Below are 8310 nucleotides of genomic sequence, written 5' to 3'. Positions count from 1 at the left end.
TCACACTCCTGATTTATGCCTTGTGGATTGGGAATTGAGTTACTTGCTGCTGGATTCCTAGCCTCTGATCTGCTTGTGTGGTCACAGTATTTCTGTGGTTAGTCCAGTCAAGGTTCTGGGCAATGACAAACCCCCTGATGTTAATCATGGGTGTGGTCAAGTGTCTATGGGCCCAAAATTGACCCACAACCGGAGAAATCGGGCCTGGCAGAAAATTGGCAAAACTAAATTAAATAGTAGCCAACAGTTATTGGCGACAGAGAACAGTGGAAACCAAGGTCAGAGGTCACAAAGACTCAAGGGAAAAGATTGCAACCAGCCCAAGGGTTGTGTATTAGAGAAGTGTTGGTCAGACTTTCTGGCACCTTGGCCCATCCAGTGCCTGAGGACTTTACACCTCCCCAGTGTGGCAACAGTGAAGGGTTTTGGCAGTATCCCATTGGATGCTTTGAACCCCGCTCATGACCCCATTGGCCAAAGGCCACAGAATGTCTGCGACAAGGGGGATACAACAAAACCTGGAAGCCACCCTCTCAGTGAAGACTCGCAGCAAGGTTCGGGCCGGAAGACCATGGAGCATCTTGAAGACCCAGGAGAAGATTTGCCCTGACTTGTGGGACCCACCTTCTTGGAGGTGAGCCTACATCAGAGAGGAAGGAGATTCCAATGGTTCACCTCAGACACAGGAATCATTGTGAGTTATACCATTTTCTCAAACAGATAGAGCTTGATAGAGAGTAAATATTGTGCGAATTTAGGGAATGTTCACATGGTGATTAAATAAGAAATATGTTGGTCATAAAATCACGGTAAACTACAAACTGAATCCTGCTTCCCTTTGTCCGCCTCAGTGACGAGCGTTTGGGTAAAGTCTTTTTAATATAGAAACTGACCAATGTTCCAAAGCATGTATAGCATGTGAAATTCACTGATGGCAATGCAATTGAATGCACATTACAGCCATGGGAGGGAAACAGAAGAAAAGAAAAACCACTGAAGACACATTAGTGGTATGGGTGACACTGCATCGCAAATGCAAGTTGACATTTGTAAATGCATTGCTATTTTGCATCCCCTTGCTTTTCATTGTAACTGCAGCCACAAGAATCAAGCTCCACAGACGATGTGGCCTTAGCGTCATATCATATAGAACTATTTAACAGATCTACTTTTTCCCTCATCCCCAGTGTAACACAACATTTTCTCATTTTTCAATGTGGGACTATCACACACTGGGAAGCCTTCTAACAGTTGAAAATGTTAACTTTTATTGAACAACAGCATAGGCAACAAGATGAAAACAAACAAACAAACAAAAAAGTCCCTAAAAGCAGCTAGCTACTCAAGCAACAATAAAACTGCATTCAATGTACCCAGCTCACATCCTTTGGAACCGGGTATCTGGATTGTTATGCCCAATGCTGCATTGCCTTGTCATTGCTGAAGGTGATCTCCTCCTGCCCAATGTCCTTAACTTCATTCTCGGGTAATGCTGCCATTCTTCCGGCTCATCAGCTTCTATCACGTCCCCTCTTTGCTAGCTGTATGCGGGAATATGCAGCACACTTCTTCAGGACTATACTGCATGGCTGCTTCAGACAGATGAAAGCATCTTAATTTCAGCTTCTGCAGGCCTATCATCTGTTCCACGATGGCCCAGGTCAAAGAATAACATGCGTTGTACTTACGTAGGGCCTCAGTTGGGTACTGGAGTCATCAGCCATGTTCACAGAGGGAAGCCCATGTCCCCAACTGACCATCCTTGTGAGACATTCAACCCTTGAAACAAAGCACGAATATTGGAGTTCTCAAGAACATATGCATCATGGCAGCCTCTAGGATACATGGCAGACTTCTAAGATGTGGTATTGATGATCACAGATGACTTGTAGAGTTATGGAATGGAGCCCTTTTCTGTTGATGATTTGGCACTCTCAACTCAGTGTGTACGATCTATAGTGCCCTACACCTACTAGAAGTGAGCAATGTTGGTAAAGTCTGTAACACTGACTTTTCATGGGGAAACACAATGAAGCAGTATGATCAGGCACACATTGCATCAGTAACGGCCTTGATACATTTGTGGGTTGAGGATTGAGATCTCACACAGCTCCCCAGTGGATCCTTGGAAACAGCAAGATGCATAATGATTTAGCACAGATGTCACCTTGACAGCTACTGAGGTAGGATGGCCACCCACCCCTCAGCTTGCAGATCCCATTCCAGTAGTTGGCACAGATTGGTGATGGTGTCCTGCTACATCTTCAGTGTCAATGTGCCTTGCTCATCTGGAGGGCTTGGCATTGGGGATGATGGATTCTTACCCTCCTGGACATCCTGAGGGAACCTCCAGCTGCAACCTCTTCATGAGAACTCTGTTCAGCAGCTGCTGGAAGTTGCTGCTGGTCTGGGCTTGCCGGTGCATCTACTTCTCCTCAATTTCTCTGCACCTTCCTTGTACTGAAGCAACAGCAATGATGACCCCTATTGTGACTGGTCCATTGGTCACAACTCCACTGAATCTGCGTGGGGATGATCAGAAACTGAACAGGTCCTAGTATCTGAGCTGTCTGCATTTGTATCACATACAAGTTACAGTATAATGTAGTTTCCCATGCATTGGGACACAGTGGACTCCCAACAAGGAGGGTCATGGAATACCTCTACATGTAGTTTTGAAATAGGGGACTTTATTCCAATATATGCAGCACAACCCATTGCTATGCAAGTACAGTAGGCAGTTGCAAATGCAATAGGACTACTGAACCTCTCCCAACCCACACCCACATCCCCCAGAAGAGGCAGTATTGCACATAGGAGCACGTTGGTGAATACTTTACCGTTCAAGTTGAGAGGAAATCAGTTCCAAGTCTTTGTGTGGTGACTTACAGGTGCCACTTTTAAGGTTACAGGTGATTACTTTTGCTGGATTACTTCTGCAATGGACTGGGTCCATTGGTCATACTTCCAGTGAATCTGTGTGGTGAATATCAGGAACAGAATAGGTTCTTAGTAACGTAAACTGTCAACATGACATCACAAATAAATAACAGTTTAGCTTAGTCCTTGATACAGTGGGACATACAGGATAAGATATCCATAGAATGCCTCAACATGGATCTTCAACATAGGGACCTTATACCGATGTATGCAGCACAGTCCATGTCTCACAAATACGGTGGGAGATTGTAAGTGCTTCTTATGACTAATACTTTGTTGCCTGAACTCCTCACCACTCTCTATACTTCCCAAGAAAGCAGCATTACATACAAGAGCATGTTGGTGAATACCTACAGTTCAAAGTGATAGGACATCAGCTCCATGTCCTTGTGCAGTCTTGGTGATGGTGGACAGTCTTATGTGAATTGTGACCTGCAGGTGGCACTTTTAAGGTCACTTGTGATTATTTCTGCTTCATAAAGGTGGCAATGATCAATCAGTAATGACCAGTGACATGGTCAACGTTACCAGGATTTGTATCCTACTCAGTTGGCCACTGTGTGCATTTCCCATGCAGTGTAGTCTGATCAGAGATATCTTCAACCTCGAGTGTGCAAGTGTGTGATTAATGCGATTGCCCCTTGAAGGGCCTCACATCACTCACAAGTAATGCCCATGAGCTCAGACAGAAGAAACCAATTACTGTGCCCATTCTGGGTGTGCTTGCAGACATTTTTCATTTCCACTGTGCATTTACAATTCATGTGAGGATGGAAGGCAGTACAGGTTAACGTGCGGCACATTAAGTTGCAGGCTCAACCCCGTTGTGAAATGCTCTCCTGAACTTTCATGTTTCCTTCTTTTTTTCAATTTCTGTTGAGTCCATTGGTACTGAGCTTCTGCATTTCTCACACTTGAATCTTCATCTTCCAAGTGGCCTCCTGAACCCTGGCCCTAAGCTTAGCCATGCCAACCGTTATGCTGTCCTGTCACCCCAGTTGAAGCCAAAATGGTTACGACTGACGATGACTCCTCCACCCCTCTCACAGTCACCAATGCCCTTCAATGTACTATGATCTCTCATTCTAATTCACAATTCTACATCCCAATATGGTGCTTCCTATCCCCGTAGGTCACTTCCCCAGCTTCCCTACCACAGCAGTGACCCCTGATAACCCCCAATTGACTTTCAGTGAGCAGAGCCCCAGGACTGACCATCATGTATACCCTGACCAACTTGGATGGACAGCCTGACTGTTGACTAGGCCCCTGCCTGATCCCTGCGGAGCTCCCAACCTATCCAATTGTGAACTTCTAGACTAGTTGAACTGAACCCACATGATTGATGTGGCACATTTCCCAGACTGTAGTGTTATGGAACTCTAAACGTGATCACCAGAAATGGCCTACTAACTATGTCCAAGCCCCTGCACTTTGATTGGATGTTTCTCTTGACTGACTATGGCGACACGTCTGACCAATGACAGTCCCAATGACTTGATTGAAAACTAGCCTCCTCTGATGTTGAACCATGGCCATTGGCTGAAGCATACACAGTGTATTGGCACATGCCGTAGGTGTGACATTGATATAGCACAGTGCCATATTAACATGTCCACTCCCTTGACTGATGATAGCCATGGCAAACAGCTTGGCTTTGTGTGTCCATTAAAAGGCAAGACTAAACAGCAGTAATGTGCTTTAAGAGCAAGTGAGTAACCTGAGGTGTACCAGAGTCTAATCTATGGCTTGGGTACTTGTCCATGTGCGCTAAGCATCCCGTCAGCAACATTGCAATGTAAGGTGTTGGTGCACTCATAAATGCAGCACTGAAGTGCTGAACTGTATTCCAAATTAGTCCAAAAAGTGCCACAATGATGTTGTGAAGGTGGTGCATGTCTGTGGATGAGAGATGGGAGGTTTGAAAGCGAGAGGTGGTCATTATCCATGGAGCATTACCTGAGATGTTGGGGACTGTTGTCCAAGATGGAAGCTCTTAGCAGCAAGCGAACAGCTGATGCTGCCAGGTACCTGGTCTGACTTTCACATTCGGAGTCGTCACTGCCTAGTTTCTCCCTGGTGCATGAGAGAATTAGAAACTGCATATGAATGAGGTGAGATTTAAGTACTTACAACACATAAATGCATGCAAATAGGCCTCTTGCCACTTATTAGCAAGATTCTCACCTTGCCATTGAAAACCTAGTTGCAAAATTGAACTTTAATTCTCAGCGTTGAGGATCTCATTGTTCCAATACTCTGCCAACTGCCCACCACTGAAAATTCGGCCCATGTAACATTTTGGAGCGGTGTTGTGGATATTTTATGAGATAGAGTGGTGCCACGAGTCATTTTGTGAACGAAGAGACACTACAAACACGAAACATGTCTCAGCATTTCACTCTGGGTGAAAATCTGAAAAGTGTAGAGAATCTAAAGAACAAATTCATATACAAGGAAAACATAAGTTCACTCAATCAGCGACTGAATTGAAGATCAACCAGTGCCTGCAGGCAATATGGTGTCACCATCACCAAAACAAAATGAAAAGATCTGTGAGAAGTAACCTTCCACCTTGCGGCCAGGACATTTGAGCTGCAAAATTTGTTTACCCTCTCCATATTTTTGCACCTATAGTATTTGTATCAAAGTATTTGTTTTTCTCTACCTTATGCTTGAATGAGTGGGTCTATGTTTGTGGTTTTAAAGGGTATATCTGATGTCACATAGCAATAAATCAGTTACCCCTTTCTTTGCCATCTGATAAAGAATAATAATAAATGAAGTAATTTTCCTGTTAATGATGAAACCTGTTGTGAATTGCTTTTGTCCTGAATTGCAGTCAGTCAAGTAAATTGATCATCTTGATGTATAGTTGGGTAGTTATGTTTATGACAGCTTGTAGAACAAAGGGGCTTGATTATCAATACACTCTTCTGAACTGAGTTGTTGCAATACAGCTTGAATGGAAATACTTTCCAGATGTGTTTTCAGACTTGAATAAAACTATTTAATATTGTGGTAAAGTTGTACAATTTATTATTATGGTCATTATTATTTTGAATTTGGATCTTAAATGAGTATTTGGTTTCAGCTTCATGAGTCAACTGTCTTTTTTAAGAGGTTAGAAAGTCATTTGGAACAATAAACTGAATAGTGTGCTTACAATACTGTGTTTTATAACATACAGGAAAGTAAAAACAAATCGTCATGGACCACTAGTTGTTTGAGGAGACTCAATGAGGTCACCTCTCATCCTTCTGAATGCCAGAGAGTATAGACCCATATAATACAGCCTGTCATCATAGGACAGATCCCTGGTCCCAGTACTGTCTCCAAGGCAAAAATATCTTTACTTAGATATAAAGAACAAAACTTCATGTTGTACTCCGGGTGCAGTCTCACTGTACAATTGTGGGAGGACTTCATTATTCTGCACTCTAAGTCTCTTGCAATACAGGCCAACATACTATTTACTTCCGAATTGGTTGTTGTACCTGCATATTAACTCACAATATTCCTTGTACGAGTACACCCCAAATTCTTTGACGATCATATTGAAGTTTTATGCTTTTCCGATCTTACTAACAAAGTGAGTAATCTCGTACTTCCCCACATCATAATTCACCTGCCACCTTGTTGCTCTTTTGCTCACCATTCTAAATATCTTTGTTGCCTCTAGTCAACGCTCCTCAAGTACTGAAGAAGTCCATGCACAAAGGCAACAAGACCTGGCCAGTATCCAACTTGCTTTGATTTGATTTATTATTGTCACATGTAGCAAGGTACAGTGAAAAGTTTTGTTTTGCGTGCAGTACAGGCAGATCATAACATACGATTACGATAATGGAACAGCGTGAGAAATATAATGTTACAGCTGCAGAGAAGGTGCATAAAGAACACAATCGACATTAAATTTAAAATTTGTGATGTCCATTCAGAAGTCTAATAACAGCAGAGAAGAAACTGTTCTTAAATATGTTGGTACATATGTTTAAGCTTTTGCATCTTCTTGGTTTAACAAATGGCAAGTAATATTTGCACCACACAAGTGCCAGGAAATGCCCAATCCAAAAAAAATAAACAAAAGAGAATTTAACCATCACACTTTGACATTTGATGTCACAAAATTCACTGAATTCTCTGTTATAAACATCCTGGACGATATCATTGACCAAAAACTGGTCTGAACTAGCCATATAAATACTGCGGCTACAGATGAGAAAAGAGGAATTTTACAGCAAATAGTTCACTTCCTGTCTCCCCAAAGCCTGAACACCATCTACAAGGCTCAAGTCAGGAGTGTATAGAATGGTCCCCACTTGCCTGGATGGGTACAACTCCAATGACATTCAAAAAGTTTGACACCATCCAGGACAAAGCAGCTGCTTGACTGACATCACATTCATAAACACTCACTCCCACCCCTCCTGATGCTCAGTAGTACCAGTGTGTACTATCCACAGGATGTGCTGCAGAAATTCATCAAGGTTCCTCAGACAGCACCTTCCAAACCCACAATCACTTTGATCTGGAAGGGCAAGGGCAGCAGGTACATGAGAACACCACGACCTGCAGGTTCCCTTGCAAGCCACTGACTTCTTGCCTTGGGAATATATTGGCATTCCTTCAGTGTGACTGGGTCAAAATCCTAAATCTCCCTTCCTAATGGCATTGTGGGTGTCCCTACACTATAGAGACTGCAGCAGTTCAAGAAAGCAGCTCACCACCTTCTCAAGGGCATCGAGTGGTGTGCAATAAACGCTGGCTCGCCCAACGATGCTCAAATCCTGTGAATGAATAAAAAAGTATGCTTCTGCATTTATTCCTACTCAGCTTTGTATCATCAGTAACCTTAGATCTGTTATTCTTTGTTGCTCTATCTAAGTCACTCATAAAAAATTGTAAATAGCTGAGGCCCCCCAGCGATGACCTTTGCTGCACTTTTCTAGTTACATGTAGGTATATGTATTACATTGGACTCTTATTTGCATATGAAAAGACTACTCCAGTCATCCTATAGGCAGCTCTTCCAAACTTCAAATTGGATGAATTAGGAGCAGGAATGGAGTGGTAAGTTTATCATTATCTTTTTATAGGTAAAGCTATCCTTTTCTATACAACAATACCAGTGAATCAATATTTGTTATCTTTATCAAATGTAAATGGGTAATTGTTAATTGTGCAGCATGGTTATTTGGCTATGTTTCTGATTTTGTAGATCAATCGGTTATAAACCTGGCCAACATTTTTAGCTTAAAAATAATGAACAAAAACAGAAGCTGCTGGAAAAGTTCAGCGGGTCTGGCAGCATCTGTGAAGAAAAAATCAAAGTTAACGTTTCGGGTCCAGTGACCCTTCCTCAGAACT

This window comes from Rhincodon typus, chromosome 9 (assembly GCF_021869965.1).
Source record: "Rhincodon typus isolate 14 chromosome 9, sRhiTyp1.1, whole genome shotgun sequence".
Taxonomy (NCBI): Eukaryota; Metazoa; Chordata; class Chondrichthyes; order Orectolobiformes; family Rhincodontidae; genus Rhincodon; species Rhincodon typus.
This window is presented reverse-complemented; position numbering follows the sequence as displayed.